Source organism: Arvicanthis niloticus, chromosome 5 (assembly GCF_011762505.2).
Source record: "Arvicanthis niloticus isolate mArvNil1 chromosome 5, mArvNil1.pat.X, whole genome shotgun sequence".
In the NCBI taxonomy this organism is placed as follows: domain Eukaryota; kingdom Metazoa; phylum Chordata; class Mammalia; order Rodentia; family Muridae; genus Arvicanthis; species Arvicanthis niloticus.
Window position 1 is genome coordinate 100,910,428 of NC_047662.1, and position 22,072 is coordinate 100,932,499.

Below are 22,072 nucleotides of genomic sequence, written 5' to 3' on the forward strand. Positions count from 1 at the left end.
GCATAAGTTTTGCTCTCGTCCACTTACTGGGCTCTGTCCTGAGTCTTCAAGAGGTTAGGTTCTGCGAAGTACAGAGCAAGGAGATGATATGATGATAGGCCTGGGTTCCAATCTGACACATGGCTTGCCAGCTCTGGAACTCTGGAAAATCAGTCGACCTCCCCCACCATCAGACTGTAAACTGCTGTGCTATTCCCTCAGAGGCCTGAGGTAGAACTAAAGCGAGGAGTACATGTCATACCTGACCCAAGTGCTCAGCAGGACGGCACTACTATTAACCTGCCCGTGACTAGAATGGTTGTTTTCTCTTTTCCCAGTTTTCAGGAAAATCAGAAGCCTTTAGGTCTAATGCATTTGTGGGCAAATCATCTCTCAGCCACAGGCATAAGCTGGCATGGTAGCGCACACCTGCAACCCTAGTGCTACAGAGAGGGAGGCGGACCTCAGCTGCACAAGTTCCAGGTCTATCTGGACTGAGAGACACTGTCTCAAAAACCAAAAACAGAGTCAAGGGAGATGGAAGGACAGTCACGTCACTTTCTTTTTTCCCCCTGCACTAAGACTGGGTCCATAATCCTGTGCTCACCCCATCTACATGGGTAGGCTTCCCTGGACTCTCCATTCACCTCCTGGAGTAAACAGCCTATCTCTAGTGTTACCTGCTATAACACATGTTCCCAGACTGAAGTACTTCTCATGCGCCATGCTCCCCTCAGCTCGGCCAAGGGGAGGAGCTGTCTGATCCCAAGATGGCAGGATAGGTCTATCCAGGCCGTTGTACACCCATCGCAGCTGCCCATTCGGCCTCCAGACTAATAATAGCTGCTCTGATGGCGGTGGATTAAGACAGAACTCCTCTTGGTGTTTATTTTTACACTGTGGCGTCAGTATCAAGTTCTACTGGTTACTGGCCAAATGTAGGGCAGCTTCCTACTCTAGGAGTGGCCTCAGGCTTCTCCAAGTTGCTAAGTCGAGTTCTGGAGGGAAGCAGCTGAGCACTAGCAGACAGGTAAGTGGAAGAAGCAGATGGCATGTCCAGGCGTCTGCGGGACACACGGATCCCAAAGTCTGCGGGATCACACGGACCTCAAATGGAAAGCTGCTGCCAGAGTACTCCCCTCAGTCAGGAAGAGCTAATGGGTTATCTCAGTCAGGACGTATGCGCGTGTGAGCACACACACACACACAGACACAGATACATACACACAGAGACACACAGACTCACACACAGAGACACACAGACACACAGACACACACAGACACAGATGCATACACACAGAGACACACAGACTCACACACAGAGACACAGGCACACACACAGAGACACACAGACACACAGACACACAGACACACAGACACACACACACACACACACACACACACACGAGCTGGTTGTATTGAAGTCATTGGAACAAAATCAGGGAAGATCTCCGCTCAACGTTCCCAAGCTTGACCTTGTCACAAGTCACAGGCTAGTGCTGAGTGTACTGAGGAGAGGAAGGAAAGGAATACTTGGGAGAGTATTGTAGGGCCTGGAGACAAAGAACAGGCTGAGCGTGTCCCCCTCTGATCCACATAGTTTCCAACAGAAACATCAGATTCTTAGAAACTTGTGCCAGCAGGCCAGAGCCACCAAGAAACCAGCTGTCTGGCCAGAAGCCAGTACCTACGTCACCTCTTCCCAAAGGCCTATAGAGCAGTGTCCCAGTAACCGTATATAGGCTGACTATAGCAAGTGGAGCTCCGAGGCTGTTTCCATCACCTCCCCGAAAGGCAGCCCCTGACAGTTCTCTCCCTGCCCCACCAGGCTGACAGGAAGCAGACAGCTGGGAAGCCCATGGAAATAGCTGTAGACTTGCCTAATGAAGCAACTCATCGCACAGCAGACTGGTGGAGAATGATAAAAATGTGCCACACGTCAGGTAGGAATGCTGAGGTGCAAAACACCAGACAAGCACAGAGGAGCCATCTCCTTCACCTCCTGGCTCCGCCTGACTCATGGCCACTTCGGTGGCACGAGGCGCCTTAAGGAGCCAGGGTGTGGACTCAGTCAATACATTCCTTTCTGGTCACTCAAGGCCCATTTTCCTGATCACCAGAACGAAGCCGCAGCCCCAGACAGAACCAGATTGGATTGCTGGTGACAGAGGCGGCTGAGCTCAGCTCCCTCTGGAGGCTAGTATGCCCAGGATCAGGGCAGGCTGCCCATAGAGGAACACTGCTCTCATTCTCCCCTTTTCCTCTGAAGTGCCGGGTCACATGGGACAGGTCCCTGTCCTCACAAGCTCCAGGTCTGTTACCTGGAAAAGGCTCTACTTGTAGTTATCTTCTGGTGTGAAGCAAGAACAAGATTTGGAAAAAAAAAAAAATCAGGAAATGTAAATGTTATGAAATGAAGTATTTGAACCAAAGTATTTGAGAACTGTGCACGCAGTCAGGTAGAGCACCTGGCTTCCTCCTGGGCTTCTCCCTCTTCTAGGACAGTGACCATACTGAAGAGTGGGCTTGAGAAGCAGGTGAATAGTTAAGAATCTGCTTAGCAATGAAGGCAGTGATTGCACTATGTATAAGAAAGAAGACAGAAATAGGAAAGCGCAAGGAGCACACCCCCATGCTCTACGGAGGAGTCACAAACCTAACTCTCTTGATGGTGGTGACCCAGGTCAATGGTTTGAAGCTAATGTCCCACTTGATGTACATTTGGTAGCAGGAGTCACTGGCCTTAGTTCAAAAGGCCCCAGAAAGCAACACCGACGGCTGGAACAAAGGCAGTACTATACCCTAGCCCAGCACAAGCCTTTGCTCTTTCTGTCCTGCAACTCCTCAGCTGGCTGGGTCTCTGCAACTCTTAGAGACAGAAAGAGAAATCTATTTTCACTGATACGGATGCACTTTTACAGCCTCTGCCTTCTCTGAGATTCAAAACAGACATGCGAACCTCTCTCTCTTGCCAGCTCTAATGATACCCACCTGCCTTTGGAGAAGAGGTCCTAGGGACCAGCAAACTCAATCCAGAAAGGGTCAGAGAGCAGATAGGTGGTCTCTACGGGTAATATAGTTATGCAATGCACTCCTGGGTTTTTCTTTTTAAAAAACATTTTATTGTAAATTGACCATTGAGAGTCAAATACTTACAGGGTTCAAAGTAATGCTATGATTTATTAATGCAATGTGGAATAAGTAAATCAAATAAATCAATATCACCCCCAAATACTTAATCTTTATTTGTAGTAAGAACATCTGAATTTTATTGTCAGAAATTTTGAAATGTACAACCCTTTAAAAATGTAAAAATCACCATGCCTTTAATAAGAGTACTCGGGAGATGGGCAGAGGCAAATGGATCTCTGAGTTAGAGGCCAGTCTGGTCTACAGAGCAGGCCAGCAAGAACTACACAAAGAAACCCTGTCTTGACAAAACCAACCAACCAACCAACCAAACAAACAAACAAAAAAGTAAAAATTACTCTTAGTAAAAGCATAGCAAAACCACCATGGCTTGGAGTATAATTTGCTGACCCCAGATCTAGGGTGAGTATGCACATATGCACAAACATATGTATGTATGTACATATGTTAAGCATGTATGTACTTATGTATGTAGGTATGTATGTTGTTTTAGACCCTAAAGGCCTCATTATGTAAGGGGGGTATCTAGGAACTCTGCCTGTGGCGGGTGTGCCGAGAAACTTTTCTTCTTCCCACGTGGCTGACAGCAGATGTTATTGCGTTACCATTCTAGAGTTCAGAAGGAGCCTAGACCACCTCTCTAATTCTGCTTGGTAACACCACCCTGTGCTCCTGCAGGCTTTTCCCTCTACTCCCAGTTTTCAAGTCCTCAGGGACTTACCTCTCTCTGACTTCTCTGTATGATATGGGTCAGGACAGAAGAGGGGTTGGATACAGCAAATATGGACAAAAAAATCCAAGTGTAGGGCTCAGGTCCTTCTGAGCAGAGACAGGACTGCCTGAATGTAAGCTATCACAAATAGTTCCAGATATTGCAAACAGGAACCAAACTGCTCTAGAAGCAGCCTTTGAATGATGTGGAATTGCGTACTGCAAAGAAAGAAATGGCTGACAGCTAAATAGTTAATCCTTAGAGTAACCATGACTTATTAGATACGTGACCCACAGTGATAGCTGTTGGTCATAAACATATTTCTAATCGTCACAATAACTAACTGCAGAGTAGATATTCTAGCCCTACTTTGCAGCTAAGGACATCCACACTGTCTGGGATTAAGTTTATCCATGATCACAGAGCTGGAAGGAACAGAGCTGGGCTTGGAGCTCTGGTCTGACTCACTCCAAAGTTCTGTCCTCACCACGCTAATATGCTGCTCAAAGCCTCAGAACAGAGGAACACCAAGTAAATGACTTGAGACTTGTTTAGATTTTATTGTAAAATAGCAGCAATCTGTTGGTTTGCCCTTCACAACAATTGAGTATTAATAAATGACAAGATATTAAAAATCACAAGCATGGCGATTTCCTATAGTAGTGACCGGCCTCAAATCAATATGGTTATATTCACATTTAACCTAGTGGCTTATTTGAACTAATATTTTAGAAGACTAAAATGTAAATATATTCACCTTTGCCTCGTGGCCACAGAAGTCTCTTCAAGTGCTTGGTGTCACCTCTGCTAATTTGTAGACACTTTGAGCTGAGCTGAATTAATCTCCTACCTTCCCAAAGTCAAGTCTGCTAGCTGCCAATCAAATATTCAGCCTTTTTTTGTTTTGTTTTTTGAGACAGGGTTTCTCTGTGTAGCCCTGGCTGTCCTCGAACTCAGAAATCCACCTGCCTCTGCCTCCAAAATGCTGGGATTAATGGTGTGTGCCACCACTGCCCAGCAATCTTATTCTTTCTCATCTTTGGTAATCTGGCTGAATATAATGTCGTCCAGGTTAAATTCTGTGCTCCCACTTCCCCTGCAGCCCTGAGCACGCATGTGGAGGAAGTGTGCAGCCTCTGGGGCAGTCTGTGTGTTGGATCGGAAGCATCCTTCCTTTCTTCCCGGTTCTAGTAGGGTGGGTGTGATGACTACAGCTACCACCTAGGGCTATAGAGACAGCCTGGGGGAAGCAGCATGGAACCCTGTTGGGACCAGGATGGTGAGCAAGCTACTGAATGCCTCCCAGGCCAGGACTGGACTTTTGCAGCTGCTGTAACTCTTCATCTTGTCGAAGTCGCACAGTTTGGGTTTCTGTTACTAATATATAGTCTACTTTAGAAGTCCCCTCACATCCTAAAAATCAAGACTTTCTGATCCTGTCCACGGTTCTCCATCTTTATCACCACTAAAGAGTAACCTATAATTATCGCTTGTCTGAATCTTTACGGTGTCTAACCTGAAACCGTGAGTCACCCTTTTTAAATGATGTCTATTACATTAGTCTCTTGCTTAAAAACTCCTAACAGAATAACTGACTGGATATTTCAAAATGACTAACAGAGAGGACTTTGGCAAATGTTAAATGATGAGTATGCCAATAACTGTGACCTGATCATTTGACAGTATGTAAATACAGAGAAAAACCATACCGTGCCTTGTAAATTGTACAATTACGTACATTTAGAGGTTTTTATAAAATCCAAACTTCTCAGGGTATACTTGGCCCTCCACAATCTCTTCAGCCTCACCCTCTGCCCTGTGGTTTCTACCACTTTTGTGCTATCTAGAAACTGCTAGGCAGTTGTGTAGGTAATGCCTATACCTCCTTCCGATTTTCCTATAGCTTTGTTAATCCCTGATTAACACAACAGTTCATAGATGAATACAACCCGGGTGGTCATCCTTACAAGAGAAATAAGACCATGAGCATACAGATAGCCCTAAGGGTTATAGACCATTTTAACAATGTTCTACGTTGTTTTCTTCCCTTTTTGGTTGCATGCATCACCATCTTTGAAGCTACCTAACCTAGCCTACAGCCTGACACATGGTAGCTGCTTAGAATGTGTCCTGACTTATACATGTCAGGCTAGAACTCTCTACCTCTAAACTGTAAAGATGTCTTTCTCTGGACTGGACTGCAGCTATCACAAGTGTAGACAGTTTACAGCCCGATTCTGGTTCCCCTTGCTGGGCTGAGGGAATACTGAAGCAGAAGGACCCGCTGACTTCTGGGATCTGCAGAAGTATCCCAGGGACCACTTCCACGGCCGGGCCTGGAGCTGCAGCAGGAGGCCCAGAACAGCCAGCTCCATGTCCCTTCCTCCTTCCTCATCCTCCCTTTAACCTCACAGTCTCCAGTTCTGCCATTAGCTGTTCATGCTGCTGAGTAGGGAGGAAAGAATGCAGGATGCGTGGCAGAGAGTCCAGCACTGGTGGAGGAACATTTTGGTTTTTTTTTCCTTAAAAGGGCAGGGGGAAAGAGGGCAGTCTATAAAGTTACATAAGGCCGCTGCCCTTGCTGGGAGCTACTCCAACTCCATCTGGAAGACTCTTCAGACTGTTTACAATTTCAAGGAAGGGCTGGACATTTCCTGCTTGGTTAACCTACACTGGGGCCATCTCTAGAGGTAGGGAGGTTCTGGCATGGGGAACATGACTCTTTACCCCCACTGCCAACCGCAGCCCCACAAGGTTCATGTGGGGACAGAATACTGCATAATCTGCATACAGACAAACCTCACAGGAAGGACGAGCCCCTTTGCAAAACAAAGTCCACTGGTGTCAGGCCTTCAGTGGCCACTCCAAAAGAGGCGGGATCTTGGGGACTCACTAGTCCAACCCAGCAGCACAGCAACTGGGACCCAGCAAGTACAGCCTTCCCACCTCAGGGAGACATACATCCTTCCTGCTTCACGCATGGCTATACAGGCTGGGCAGTGAACGTGGCTGAGTGGCAGCATGCGTGCCTACCTGGCACAGACCTTACTGAAACATGAATATGCAAATTATCACTTAGGTCTTGGGAATGGCTGCATTCCAAACAGTTAAATCATAAGAGTTGCTGGGAATGAACTCAGAGAGAGAGAGAGAACTCTTGCTTGACATGGATAAGTTTCTGGGTTCAATTCTCAGTAATGAACATGCACAAATATAAAGTGGGCTTCAAGGGTTGCTCAGTGGTTAGATCACTTGCTATAGAGGACCTGGGTGTGTTCCCAGCACTCACACGGCAGCTCACAACCATCCACAACTCCAGTTCCAGGGGATTATTTGATGGCTTCTTCTGGCTCCCATTGGTATCATGCACGTACATACATACCTGACACAACCAAGTACTCATACAACACAATTAACCTAAATAAATCTTTAATATCTATGCATACACACATTTATGTATATACACGCATACATATATATGTTAGCTCTGGAGCTGTGGCGATAATATTTCTGTCCTTAAAGTGCTTGCTGGACAAATATGAGTATCTGAGTTTGATTAAACCCGCATAAAGAGTCAGGCAAGCTCGTGAGCATCTGTGATAAACACAAAGCTTAGCCTAACTGGCAAGTTCTGGCTAGTGAGAGACCCCCATCTCTCCGAGGAGAAACAATACTTGGGGTTGTTCCTTCTCTCACACAGATATACACATATGTGTAACTGCACATATATGTGCATCTATGTACACACGAGAATGCATGCACACACATGCGCGCGCACACACACACACACACACACACACACACACAGAGTTTTGTCCAGCGGCTAACTAGCATTTTTTTAAAAAATACATTTATTTTGGGGGATACAGGGGTATGTCATGGGTTGCTTACGGAGGTCAGAGAACAACTTTCAGGAGTTAAATCTCTCCTTCCAACAAGTGGGTTCCAGGGAGTTCAGTCCCTGGCAACTCAGGCCGTCAGCTTTGGCAGCAAGAGCCTTTACCCACTAAGCCATCTCACCAGCTAGCTAACATCTCTCTCTCTCTCTCCCTCCTTCTTTCTTTTTAAAACCTTTTACTTTCTGTGCATTGGAGCTTTGCCTGAATGTATATCTCTGTGAGGGTGTTGAACACCCTGAAACTAAAGTTATAGAGTTGTGAGCTGCCATGTGAGTGCACGGGAATTGAACCTTGCTCCTCTCGGAGAGCAGCCAGTGCTCCTGAACACTGAGCTAGCTCTCCAGCCCCAACATACATACATACATATATATATATATATATATATATATATATATATATATATATATATATATAAAAATTATTTATTTTATATGAGTGCACTGTAGTTGTCTTCAGACATACCAGAAGACGGCATCGGATCCCATTACAGATGGTTGTGAGCCACCATGTGGTTGCTGGGAATTGAACTCAGGTTCTCTGGAAGAGCAGTCAGTGCTCTTAACTGCTGAGCCATCTCTCCAGCCCCCAACCCCATCTTTTTAAATCAGAGTCTGCTTACATTGTACTAGTGACTAAAACTGCTAGAAGAGATCAATAGCCTAGCCTTAGTTAAGTCTGCTTTGATTCATGGCTTTTCTGAAGTTTAGCCCTGTTTATCTTTCACATTTATACTTAAGGCACAGGAAGTCACACAAGCAAACCACTGATTGCCCATTTCAACTCCAGGATATTTGTTTTTATTTCTCCGTGATTAATACAGACAGCTATGAAAAATAGGACTTCTCTCTGTAGTTCTGGCTGTCCTGAAACTTGCACTATAGACCAGGCTGGCCTCAAACTCACAGAGATCCACCTGCCTCTGCCTCCTGAGTAGTGGAATTAAAGGCGTGCGCCGCCACATCTGGCTGTTTTTATTTTTCTTAAGGCAGGTTATTGCTACGTAGATCAAGCTGAACAGAAACCGTGATCCTCCTGCCTCTGCCTCCTGAGCAGCTGCAATTACAGTTGTGTACCAGCATGTCTGGTTTCAGTTCTATAAAGGACAAATTCCATCACACTAGGCAAGTGATATGATCATTCTCAGTATTGAATCATTTAAAATTTGAAATTTATTTATCTATTTATTAATTTTTATGTAGATGGGCATTTTACCTACATGTATGTCTGTGCACTACACGAGTGTCTGGTGACACTGGAGGCCAGAAGAGGAGCATCTGATGCCCTGTAACTGGAGTTCAGATGACTGTGAGCCACCATGTGGGTGCTGGGAACCAAACCCAGGTCCACCTGTGCTCTTAACCCCGAAACCATCTATTTCATTTGTATCATGGAGACACTAATACCTTTGTTTGTGTTTGTTTGGGGGGGAGTTTTTGAGACAGGGTTTCTCTGTGTAGCCCTGGCTGTCCTGGAACTCACTCTGTAGACCAGGCTGGCCTCGAACTCAGAAATCCGCCTGCCTCTGCCTCCCAAGTGCTGGGATTAAAGGCGTGTGCCACCACTGCCCAGCTCACTAATACCTTTCTTACGGCGGAAGGAAGAGTCTAGGAAAGGTATCCGACGTCAAAGACAGCAGCTGGTACTTAGGGAGGGCTCTGTGAGGCATACGTACCAGGAGGAGTCTCCTTTGCTGGGATCCAACTCCTGCTCCTGCCTTTTGATACTAATTTAGAGCAGGGGCCACGTCCTGACCATGGCCACTGTTTTCTGCTCAGGAGGTGACTGCGTCACACTCTTTGACCTTTCTTCACAACTCTGTTCTTTGTTCCTCTGTAAGTTATGAAGTGACTCTCTCATGGGAAACGTCTCAAGAGAACACAGAGAAAGAAAGGTACAGTGAATTTGATACTATCTGCAAATCAAGAACTCCCCATCCAATGAACATAGTTAGGTACATGACCACCTGAATTGTTCATTGTCAACAGAACACCGTGAGCCCTCCACATAAACCTATGGGCTGGCAAGCGTCTCTGCAAATAAAAATCTGTTATTTCTACACAGAACGCTCACAACCCTCAATAGCTCCACAGCATGGCTTTAGAAAGCTCTTGCTGGGGGTGGTGACACAGCGTTTAATCTCAGCACTCACAAGGCAGAGGCAGGTGGAGCCCTGCAAGTTTGAGGCTAGCCTGGTCTAAGTTCTGGGTTAGCCAGGGCTACATAGAGAGGCCCCATCTCAGATGAAAAAGGAGGAGGAGGAAGAAGAGAAAGAGGAAGAAGAAGTGGAGGAGGAGAAAGAGAAGGAGGAGGGGGAGGGTAGGGGTGGGGGAGTAAGAGAAGGCTTGAGAAGGGAAAACAAGAAGAGGAAGAGGAGGAGCCTTATTTATCAATGCTTTAATTTAGGACTCCCTCAAGTCTCAATAATTCTTGCAAAAGATATAGTCATATAGAGCAGTAGTTCTCAACCTGTGGGTCAAGAACCCCCTGGGGTCGAATGACCCGGTCACAGGGGTCGCCTAAGACCATCAGAAAATATAGATATTTACATTATGATTCATAACAGTAGCAAAATTATAGTTATGAAGTAGCAATGAAAATAATGTGTGGTTGGGGGTCACCACAGCATGAGGAGCTGTACTAAAGCTCACAGCGTTGGGAAGGTTGAGAACCATGGCTGCAGAGTGAATGCCAGTCGCACACAAATATAAAGGAATAGGCACAGGGCCTGGTCCAGGAGCACGAGGAAGGCTCAAGCCGGAGGATGTTAAGCTGAGGCCTGAATTTCAACAGGTAACAGCTGCGCTTCTCAAAGACTCTAGGCAGAGGCGACAGAAACATGCTTGACCATTTAGAAAATGACACTCTAAGGTATTTTCACAGTTCTGCCAAAAAATCTAGGGGAGAATCAGGAACAAATCATATAGAAAATTAAGAAGAAGAAAAAAAGACAGAAAGTACTAAAAGTTACACAATAAAGTACACAGTAATAATGAGTGTTCACAGACTACCAAGCCTCACGGTAAATGCAAGATATTAATTTAATTGGGACTTGTGAAGAAGGTAGGTTATAAATGCTAAAGTTTTGCTTTCCATGCTAGGAAGTTAAAAGGTATTTAAAACTCACCGAGTCAGGTGACAAAGGACCACGACACCAGCATTTGGGAGGCACTGGTGGGAGGGGGTGTAGCGCAAGACCCATAGACTGTGAATGGTGAGTTCTAAGTCAGACTGGGCTGCAGGCCCTGCTTAGAAGCAGACACACACTCATACAGTCACACACAGGCACGCACACACACATACACACATACACACATACACACACACACACATACTCACACACTCACAGACAGGCATGCATACACACACACACACAGGCATGCACACACACACAGAGGCATGCAAACACACATACATGCACACACACATGCTAACACACTCACACACAGGCATGCACACACACACACACACACACACACTCACAGACAGGCATGCATACACACATACTCACACACAGGCATGTACATACTCACACACAGGCATGCACACAATCACACACATACATGCACACACACATACACACTCACAGACAGGTATGCACACATACACACTCACACAGGCATGCACACACTCACACACACAGGCATGTACACACACACAGGCATGCACACACACTCACACACAGACACACACACAGAGAGACACACATACACACACCCCACATTGAGGCTGTAAGCAAGCCATGGTGGTCTGTGCTGAAATCTCAGTGCCCAGAAAGAAGCAGAAGAACTTCTGTGGCCTGGGCGACACAATGAACAAATGAAAGAAGGAATAAATAAATGTATTGTTTAGAAATGGGGTCATTGCTAGTGAAACAGTAAGGGACCTGTCAGCAGCAGTTACTCTCTGGCACATGACCTGGAGTCCACTGGTGATTGTGGTAGAAACAACCAGAGGACAGGAAACAAGATTAGACAGGGCGGACAGAGGGTCTCCAAGCTGTGGCTTATGCCTGAAAGCCTAGCACTGGTGAGGCAGAAGCAGGATGTTCATGACTTTGAGACAAGCTTGGTTTACATAACAAATTCAGGCCAGCCAGGATTCCATAGTGAGGCCCAGTCAGAAACAAAACAGCAACAAACACAGAACAGCAGTGTCACTGGAGAGCAGCAGCTGGGGACTGCAGCTCATCACAAACTAGTGCTACGTGACTTCATAACTAAGCTTACTGTTTATTAAACTAAATCTGCCAAATCCCCATGATGCTAGCGCCTTTAGCAGGCGGCACCCTTCATGATGTTTCTATGTATCTAATCTTCCATTTGATACTTACTCTCCCTTCCCACTTCTTTGAGAGAGAATCTGGTCCTAGAGGCAGGACTGATCTCAAATGTCCTCTACAGTCCAGACTGCTTTTGAACTCATGATCCTCCAGCCTCAGCCTCCTAAGTGCTGGTGATATGTGCTATCCCCAGCCTTCCATGAACTCCGGAATCATCAACTGTCTGGTTTCATGTCCTGTTACTTCTCTGATACTGTCTGTCCAAGTATCTCAGTGGACTCCAGGTTAGCAAACAAAGGGTTACTTTCAGCCACACCAATGGTATCTCTTCTGAAATACCAATCATTTTCCTGCCTTTCACAAACATTCCTGGCATTTGTTTTTGCATGAAAATAACTTGTTAATGTGAATATTTAAAACATTCCTCAATAACTATAATCCAGGCCTGACCTTCAACCATTTAAACATTTAAAACATTGTTACTGTGTTTTCCCTGCACTGTCTATGCACCATGTGCATGTCTGGTATTCACAGAGGCCAGAAGGGAGCGTCAGAGTCTGTGGAGTTGGAGTTAGGGATAGTTGTGAACCACCACCTGGGTGCTGGAAGTTGATCCTGGGTCCTCTGGAAGAGCACTGAACCATCTTTCTAGCCCCTCCATCATTTTTAATAAATTTAGAATTTCAAAAACTGTAAGAGAGTAAGTTCTTTCTATGTTTTTGAGAGACCTTGGGTTCAGAGACTCTATTTCCACCATCACAGCCAGGATAACACACCTTTAATCCCAGCAATTGGGAGGAAGAGGCACATAGACCTCTGTAAATTCAAGGCTAGCCTGGTCTACATATAAATTCCAAACCACCTATGGCTAAATAGTGAGACTGTGCCTCAAAATTAAAAAAAAAATATTTTATATATGTGAACATTTTGCCTGCATGTAGATATGTACACCATGTATGTATGCATGTGTACCATGTATGTTAGCATGTGCACCATGTATGTATGCAATGCACCATGTATGTATGCAATGCACTATGTATGTATGCATTGCACTATGTATGCATGCATGTGCACAATGTACGTATGCACTGCACCATGTATGCATGCATGTGCACCATGTATGTATGTGTGCACTGCACCATGTGTGTATGAGCACCTCTTCATGGCACCAGGAGGCCAGAAGAGGGCATCAGATCCCCCTGGAGCTACAGGTGGTTGTGAGAGGTTACTTAGGTGCTGGGAACTGAACCTGGGTCTTCTGTGAGAGCAGCCAGTGATCTTAGCAGCAGAGCCATCTCCCCACTCCATAGACCTTTTCTGTTTCAACTGGGTGATACAGGCCTTTGATCCCAGTGCTTGGGAGGAAGGAAAGGTGGATCTCTGCAAATTCAGGGCCAGCCTGGTCTACATAGTGAGTTCCAGGTCAGCTAAGGCTACATAGTGAGACCATGTGTCAAAACAAAACAGTAACAGTAAAACCAAAACAAGAAAACCACTGATCGGAGCTCAGCCCTGCAGTGTAAGGAGCTGAGATTACAGCTGAACAGCGGCACTTCCCAGAGTGGTCCATGAACCCACACAGTCTGTGATCTGTCCTTCCTAGGGATTTTGTTTTTTAAATTATTTTAAGCCAGGCAGCGCCTGACCTATGGATTTAAAAAAAAAAAAAAAATTGTTTTAAGTTGGGTAGTGGTGGTTAATGCCTTTAATTCCAGTACTTGGGAGGCAGAGGCAGGTATATTTCTGAGTTCGAGGCCAGTCTGGTCTACAGAGTGAGTTCCAGGACAGCCAGGACTACACAGAGAAACCTTGTCTTGAAAAACAAAACAAAACAAAACAAAAAAAGCCTTATTTTTATTTATATGGGTATTTTTCCGTCCATGCACCACATGCATGCAATGCCAGAAGAGGCCAGAAGAAAGCTTCAGATCCTCTGGGACTAGAGTTCAAACGGTTGCTAACCACGACGTGGGTTCTGGGAACCAAAGCCATGTTCTCTGGAAGAGCAGCCAGCGCTCTGACCGGCTGAGTTCTCTCCACCTCCCTTTCCTAGGATTGTTTTTAGGTATCTAAGCACCTGGGCCTTATGCTAGGTGCTTATCTTCAGGAGAGATGAAGGTGGAATTTTTTTCTCATCTTAAAATTTGAAAACATATGTCTAGGTAAAATTAGAGGAAGACACTCTCTAATCAAGAGCTCTCCAGTTCTTGGTATCTACATGCACACAGATATTTAAACTGTATATGTATTTATTCCAAGCCCCAAAGTTGTCATATTGCAAACAAGAAAGTATGACAGGAAAAACATTTTTTAACTCTGGCCTAAATAAAACAAGTTGACAAACGAGTTTAGGCCTTTGAGTAAAAAGGAGAAAAGGATCGACAGTTCAGACGGCTCTGTGCAGCTCACTGGTTGCAGGCCAAGAGCTAAGAATTTAGGACTGTATGTATGCTAGGACGGTTTGTATATGCTCGGCCCAGGGAGTGGCACTATTAGGAGGTGTGGCCTTGTTGGAGTAGGTGTGTCACTGTGGGTGTGGGCTTTAAGACCCTCATCCTAGTTGCCTGGAAGTCAGTATTTTCCTAGCAGCCTTCAGATGAAGATGTAAAACTCTCAGCTCCTCCTGCACCATGCCTGCCTGGATGCTGCCATGTTCCTGCCTTGATGACTGAATCTCTGAACCCGTAAGCCAGCCCCAATTAAATGTTGTCCTAATAAGAGTTGCCTTGGTCATGGTGTCTGTTCATAGCAGTAAAACCCTAATTAAGACATATGCACTAAGTATTTGGTAATGTTTCTTTCAAACCACTACTGCACAGCTGTGTAGCTCACTCACAGGTTGTAGGCTCCCAACCCAACCACGCCTCTTAACTTCCTCCTAGTTGGGACCATGACTCTGGGACAAACAGACAGCTTTCCAGAGCCTGGCACATAGTTGTACATGTAGCAATTTGGTCAGCAAATCTCAGGCAAGAAAATCCTGAGTTTGAGGCTGGTCCATGCTACATAGTGGACCGTGTCTCAAAACTATTAACAACAAACATTCTAGGACCCTTGGGACATACTCAGCCAGACAACTCATAAAATTCCAGCTGCAGGTTTTCGGTTTTAGCTTTACAGAAAATAAACGTAGTTTTTGGAGCATAAGATAACTACATTGTAGCAAGAGGGCAGATGGGTTGGGCTTTATTTTACCTATTTCATTCACAATTTCATATATGTACATGACACAGGCCTGTCACTCTCCCCCCACCCTCTCTCGTCTCCTTGGTTGACAGCACCTGCTATTCTTGCAGGCAACTGGTTCCCAGCACCAACATGGCAACTTACAACTCTGATGCTTTCTTTTGGCTTCCAAGGGGCATCAGGCATACACATAGCACACACATGTACATGTAGGCAAGACATTCATGCATATAAAATAAAAATAAATTTTAATATACATACACACATACACACATACATACATACATACATACATACATACTAAAGCAGAAAACCTTAGCTGTTTGGCATATAAATCCTTCTAAAATATATTACATATTTTGTTCTATTTAGACTACATAGGTTATAATGTAACTTTTCTTTGACAATTCTGTTTTTTAAAGATTAAAAAAATTACATGTCTGTAAGTGTGTCTGTGTGTATATAAGCACACATATGTGTAGGTGTTCACTGAGGCAAAAAAAAATGTTTGATGGGTGCTGGAGACTGAATTCTGGTCCTCCAACAGGGCACCAAGTGCTCTTAATAGCTGGACCACCCCTCCAGCACCATCATTCTCTACTGTTAATTAATGGAGCAGGTTTTTTTTTCTATGTGTCAACTGAGGATTCAGATACCAAATAATCAAATCCATAAGGATTGGGTATTAGGAGTAACTACATTTTACTTTGCCAACTGTATTCAGTAGTTACCAGGAGGCCTAGCCTAAGAAGTAAGGACAAGGAATAAATAAGTCCAAGCCCCAAGTTACATTCAAATTAAAAAATAAGTAAAATTATCTTTATCCCCCGATGAAATGATCCCACAATCCAAATAAAAAGCCCCCAAAATTCCAAATAAAGCAGTTAGAACAAGTGCTATAGAGCTGCAGCTCACAAAATTAACAGGAAAATCAGTTGTGTCTGTACACATTAACTATGAAAAATCCAAAATGGAAATTAAGAAAACGATTCCATATATAGTAATATCAAAAAGAAAAAAAATACTTAGGAATAAATACTTAGTCAAAGAAATAAAAGACCTGCACACTGAGTTCAAAGCCAGCCTAGGCTAACTAGATCCTGTCTAAAAGAAACAAAAATAAACCATCAAGAAAAAAAAAGCCAGCTCATGGAATGGGAGCAAATAGTCACGAAGCACTCATCTGATTGGCAGGTCAATGTTTAAATATGTAGAGAACTCATGTAACTTGGGGCTCAGACTTGAGTAGACATTTCTCCAAAGAAGAGCTACATGTAGCCAGTAAATTTACAAAACCATGTCTCACAGCTCAGCACCCGTGGAATGCAAACAAATCCTCACAGAGGGAGCCTGGGAGGAAGGGGAGAAAACAAGCAACTTACAGTGGATGGATGTATAAAAATGTAATAAAGCAACAGCAGCCACTTGAGAAGCTGAGGCAGGGGGATCACGAGCTCAAGGCCTGCTCCCACTACACAGAGGCCAAGGGCAATCCCAGTAGGCCTGTCTCAGTGTGGAACAAAGGGCCTGTGCCTTAGCACAGGGGGAACACTTCACTCAAGTTCTTGAGGCTTTGAATTTGATCCCTGGCTCTGTAAGACAGACTAACGAAACAAACAAGACCTACGATGACATTACTTCATACTCATATGGACAGCTACTTAAAACCTATAGGATCACAAGTGTTAGCGAGGACACAGAAAAAGTGGGCTCCTTGCACACTAAGGGGAGTGAGAACCGGTACAGTGTTTGAGAACTTATGCTGGTTCTTGTAATAAAAGAAATTCACAAAATTATCATATAGCCCAGCAACTCATTTCTTGGCATACAACACAAAACTTAAGGACTTCAAACACATCTGCTCATTCATATTCATTCCCAGAATTATTTTTTTTTTGTTTTGTTTTTTGAGACAGGGTTTCTCTGTGTAGTCCTGGCTGTCCTGGAACTCACTCTGTAGACCAGGCTGGCCTCGAACTCAGAAATCCGCCTGCCTCTGCCTCCCAAGTGCTGGGATTAAAGGTGTGCACCACCACTGCCCGGCTCCCAGAATTATTCATAACAGATAAAAGGTGAAAGCAAACCAAGTAAGTATATGTCAACAGATAGACAAACGGAATGTGGCATGCACCTGTTTGCACGAGCGTGTGCATGTACACATACATACAGCGTTATTCAGCCTTAGCTATGAGGAAATTTCTGATATGAGCTATAACATGGATAAAATTGAAAACATTATGTTAGGTAAAAGAATCTAGTTTCAATGGGATAAATGATTCCACTTATGCATGGCACCCTCAGTAGTAAACTCCAGAGGCAGAAGTGGGATGCTGCGCCCAGGGAATGAGAGGTGGGGGAGTGGGTGCAGAGTCGGTTTAGAAGATGAAAGGAGGAGTTAAAGAGATGACTTAGTGACCAAGAGCACTGGCTGCTCTTCCAGAGGTCCTCAGTCCGATTCCCAGCACCCGCATGGTATAGCTCACAACCAACCATCTGTAACTCCAGTCTCAGGGGGATGAGACACCCTCTTCTGGCCTACAGGGGCTTCCTGCATGCATCTGGTGCACAGACATGTGTCCAGGAAGAACATCCATACACATAAAGCTAAATAAACAAATAAAACTGTAAAAAGATGGAAGTTCTAAGAATGGATGAAGATGGCTGTGCAACCATAGGAATACAAAGTTTTATCACAACAAAAAAGAGAGTAATTTTGGTACAACAGAGAAAATGCTATCAGTTACACTCTTGTTAGAATCCTGCACCCATCATTCTACCTCAACGTCTGAAGCAAGCGTCTTAGGGCAACATCAATATCTGGCCACCCAAAAGGTGCTCCCGTGTACAGCATACTCACTGGAGAGGAAGAGCAGTGCTGCAAACCACTGTTGGCGTGGGGACCTTCTGGGTAAGCTTAACGCTGAGCAGTCAGAGCCTGTCTTCAGCTTAGCGTGGACTGCATGACCTCCTTGGTCAAGTGACTTTTTGCAGAATGCACAGTCATTGTGCATGAGTAACAGGCAGACAGGAAGAAAAGGGTGAGTTATTGTCCTAAATTTGCAAGCGAGCCTTCAGAGGAAATAGAACACATAAGCCTCCCCATGAACTACGGTTGACAGTTTTAGCAAGTAAAATTATAGGGCTCTGTTGTTTACAGAAATTCAAATCTAACTGGGCAACAATCTTATCTGGCCGTGCTCTGACATTTTGGGATTGGGGAGAAAAGTCAATAATCTAGGCTGTTCTGATCTGGGGTTACTCAGGTCCACAAGGAGCATAAGCCAGAAAAAGTAGAACGTTCTGTTTTAAAAAATTACTGATTACACAAAAGAAAAGTAAAAAGTCATATTGCTTAATTTGGCTCAGGAGTCCCTACCCAGGCTGCTTCTGTGATCAAAAGTTTAATTTTACAAAGACACATCAAAGGGCAGGAGAATCAAAGCAGACAGAGACAAGGAAAAACCATCTCTAAGGCAAGGCTGACCTTCCTACAGTGAGGGTCAGACTGGGTGTGGTAGCCCACACCTTTAATCCCCTCACTTAGGAGGCAGAGGCCGGTGGATGTCTCTGAGTTCAAGGCTTGCCAGGGCTACAAAGTGAGACCCAGCAAAACAAAACCAACCAACCAACCAACCAACCAACCAACCAACCAACAACAAAAGTGCTGTTCAACGTCATATAAAAAAAACAGAGAAAAGCAGCCGGGGTCAAAGCCTTAAGTGCCCAAGGCCAAGCAGCAGGAAGGGGTACTAGGTATAGAGTCTAGATGGCTTCTTCCTGCGAAGCCACACTGCTGCTTAGGTTCTACAGAGCCCCCGAAGGAACTCGTTACAACGATGCTACAATCAGGCACTACTCCCTAGTTTATGAACAGCTACTGTTTCCCAGGGTTATTTCATCATCCAGCAACACCGCCTACTTTCCTTAAAGCCTGAGCCAATAATAGGTCCCTGAATCTCGACCCTAACCAAGGTCCTTCACTTCTTCAACCTGCCTGAAACACCAGCTAGAGTCAGACTTCAGGGCTAGGGCTGGCTCTAGAATTTGTCCCAAGGGCAAGCATCTAGTCTCCAAGGAAGAGGAGCTGTAACCCTGGCAAAAGCTCTTTCAAGAATATCTGGATAACCTCTAAGGAACTAACCAATAAGAATCTCTGCAGCCTTAAGACTGCCTTCAAGAAAATAAACAAAACATAAACAGTAGGTATATAGAAGCCCTAATGCAAATGAAACTGGAAAAACGAATGGATTTTGTACATTCCTAGGCAGAAAAACTGAACTAATCCTCCAAATGACATCCTCTTCCTGCTTTATGTAACTAGACACACCTATCCTTTCCTGCAACACTGCATTGAACTCATTCATTCATTCATTCATTCATACATTCACCTGCCAATAAGGTATTTAATCCGTGCTACTATGTGCTGGGGATTGGGGAAACAAAGATGAGCAGTGAGCATCCGCAGGGCCAACCTTGGAAATCCACAGCTAGTCTATGACAGCTGGATCACCTTTCCTTTGAGGCAGGTAAGGGTAATGGGGCACAGGCTAAGTAAAGGTTTCCCCCAGATAAAAGTGGATGAGAATGAGGGAGGGATGAAACTGGCGCTAGGCAAGGACCAACTTGGGAACCAGGATCTAAAGGCCCAGAGAGCAAAGGACCCACTGAGGTCACTGCCCGAGATGACAGGCAGCTAGCTAGCTGTGCTCCCACCGGGAGGACACAGATGTGGGTTCAGCGATGGCTGGCACGAGCCGGTCTGGGCGTCTCGGGGGGGGGGGGGGGAGAAAGGGGACAGTTTGAGGAGACGGTTGGGGGTAGACCTAGGATGGTGCCCAAAGGGCTGGCTGCTGCTGGGTTTCTGGAGGGTTCCTTGGACCTCCGAACAGCAGGGTCTGCAGTAGAGCCCAGGACCAGAGGGTGCAGAGAGGAGGCGCGAGGGCGGGGCGGGCAGGCAGGGCGCCTGGCGAAGGGCAGGGTGGGTTGGCAGGCCGAGGCCCCGTCCCGAGGGACCCCTCGCAATGTGGAGGCAGTGAGTGTCCAGGGCCCCGGTAGCCTCGGGAGAGGCGCGCCTACCTTGCTTCTCGCCTCGGCCGCGTCTCTCCGCGCGGGCGGCGTTGTCTCGCGCCTCCCGGCGCCTCCAGGGGTCGCGTGGCAGCCCACGCCGGCTCTCCCCTCCGCTTCCCTCGGCTCCGCGCGTTGGTAACGCCCGGCGCCCCCTGCAGGCGTGGTGCCGATGGTCCGCTCTGGGCAGCCCTCGCGCGGCCCCTCCGCGAAGCGCGTTGGTTCGGCCCGCTAAGCCCGCGGGCGCGCCCACCTCCCCGGCTGCGGCGCTGCGCACTGCGCGAGTCACGCGCACAGCTTTGCCGGGAGCCAGCGGACAGAGTGCGGCGCCGCCCTGCGCTCGAGCCCCAGGAGCGGGGTGTGCAGACCAAGGTGCCCCCTGGAGCAGGTGCGTGTGGCCCCCAGCTTCGCCCGAGGTAGCGGGCCTCACGGTGGATTCAAGGAGACCATCATGAAGAAATGAAAAACAGTGTTAAAAAGAACAAGGACAAACGCCAAAGCCTAGCCTCCCTGGAGACCAGTGAACTCAGTCACTGGGGTGTGGTGTGGGCAGGATGGCACTCGGGCTTTGGTATTTTCAAAAAGTACCCCAATCTGGCACCCATACCTTGGATGGCAGCGCGTGCAGTGCTGGGTACATGAAGGATACCAGTGCCTCCTTGCTGCTTCTGGTGGAGCGGGCAGTTGTTCTGAGTTTTTGGAAGCGCAATAAGCAGCAGCCATTCTAGAAATGGCGAGTCTCAGCCAAGGAAGCAGGCTAAAGTCACACTGCCTCACAGTCACAGAAGTACTGGGAACTGAGTTTTAAAGAATAAGTGAGAGGTAAAACTTTGTTGGGCACGGAGTCACATGCCTTTAATCCCACAGGGGCAGATGGATCTCTGTGAGTTTGAGGTGTTAAGCTAGAACTTCTGCTCATCTCCATAAGATGGGCACCACCACCCCCACCCCCGCCCACCCTGCACACTTGCACACACACATCCTGCACCTCCCCCGCTCCCCCACTCCTTCCCCCAACCCCACCCTCCTTCTACTTAGAGAAAACTCTCTAATGCCATCACATTTCCCTGTTTCTGGCAACCCACCCAAGTGCCCACCCAGGGGCTCAGATTTTAACCGTGTATGGTCACCATTCCAGTGCCTAGATGGCACGTCATCACTCCTCGCCTAAACTCTATAACCCCACCCCACACCTTGCTTTAGCCTGGATGTGTCACTTCACTGAGCTCCACCATGAGATCTGTGAGCCCACCCGAGAGCTGCCTCCTAATAAACCTGCCTTTATCTACCTTTATTCTGCCTCCATGGGTACCAGGGATGCACACGGTGCACAGACATGTAGACCAAACACCCATATACATAAAATAAAAATTATAGAAATTGAAATATACCCTTTATCTATTGATTTCCCCCTGCCACTGCTATGGCCTTAGTTCATGCCATTACTGTAAAACTATAATTGTCTCATAGTCTCCCTGAAGTCATCTTTGTACTCTGTACCTTGAGCAAAATCTTTTCAAATAGGATTTAAAACTCTCCACTGTTGCAACCACATCTAACTACCCAGCCTTTGTTGTGTTATGTATAGCTAGCTGTGTTAACAGCTGTGTTAGGGCCATTACACTAGCTATTTAATTCTGCATAGAAAGCCCTTTTTTTTTTTTTTTTTTTTTTTTTTTTTGAGACAGTCTCACTGTGTATCCCTGGCTGGTCTGGAACTTGCTATGTCAGGCTGGCCTTGGATTTACAGAATTCTGTCTGCCTTGGCTTTCTGAGTGCTGGGATTCAAAGCATGCACCACCG

At 46.0% G+C, this 22,072-nt stretch overlaps 1 protein-coding gene across 4 annotated transcripts in view; it reads right to left on the bottom strand.

Moving 5' to 3' along the window:
* The window catches only part of Rusc2 (RUN and SH3 domain containing 2), a 45,998-nt gene extending 25,463 nt beyond the window's left edge, over positions 1-20,535 (bottom strand). The window contains exons 1-2 of one of the 4 annotated variants that reach the window (XM_076935109.1): positions 20,282-20,419; positions 18,063-18,186 (exon numbers count right to left, since the gene is read on the bottom strand). The gene's annotated coding sequence lies outside the window, so the exon portion shown is untranslated. Of the gene's footprint in view, positions 1-659; positions 684-18,062; positions 18,187-20,281 lie in introns of those variants that run through there. The other 3 variants (XM_076935111.1, XM_034502043.2, XM_076935110.1) reach the window with 3 other exon arrangements.
* Positions 20,536-22,072: the final 1,537 nt, after the last annotated feature.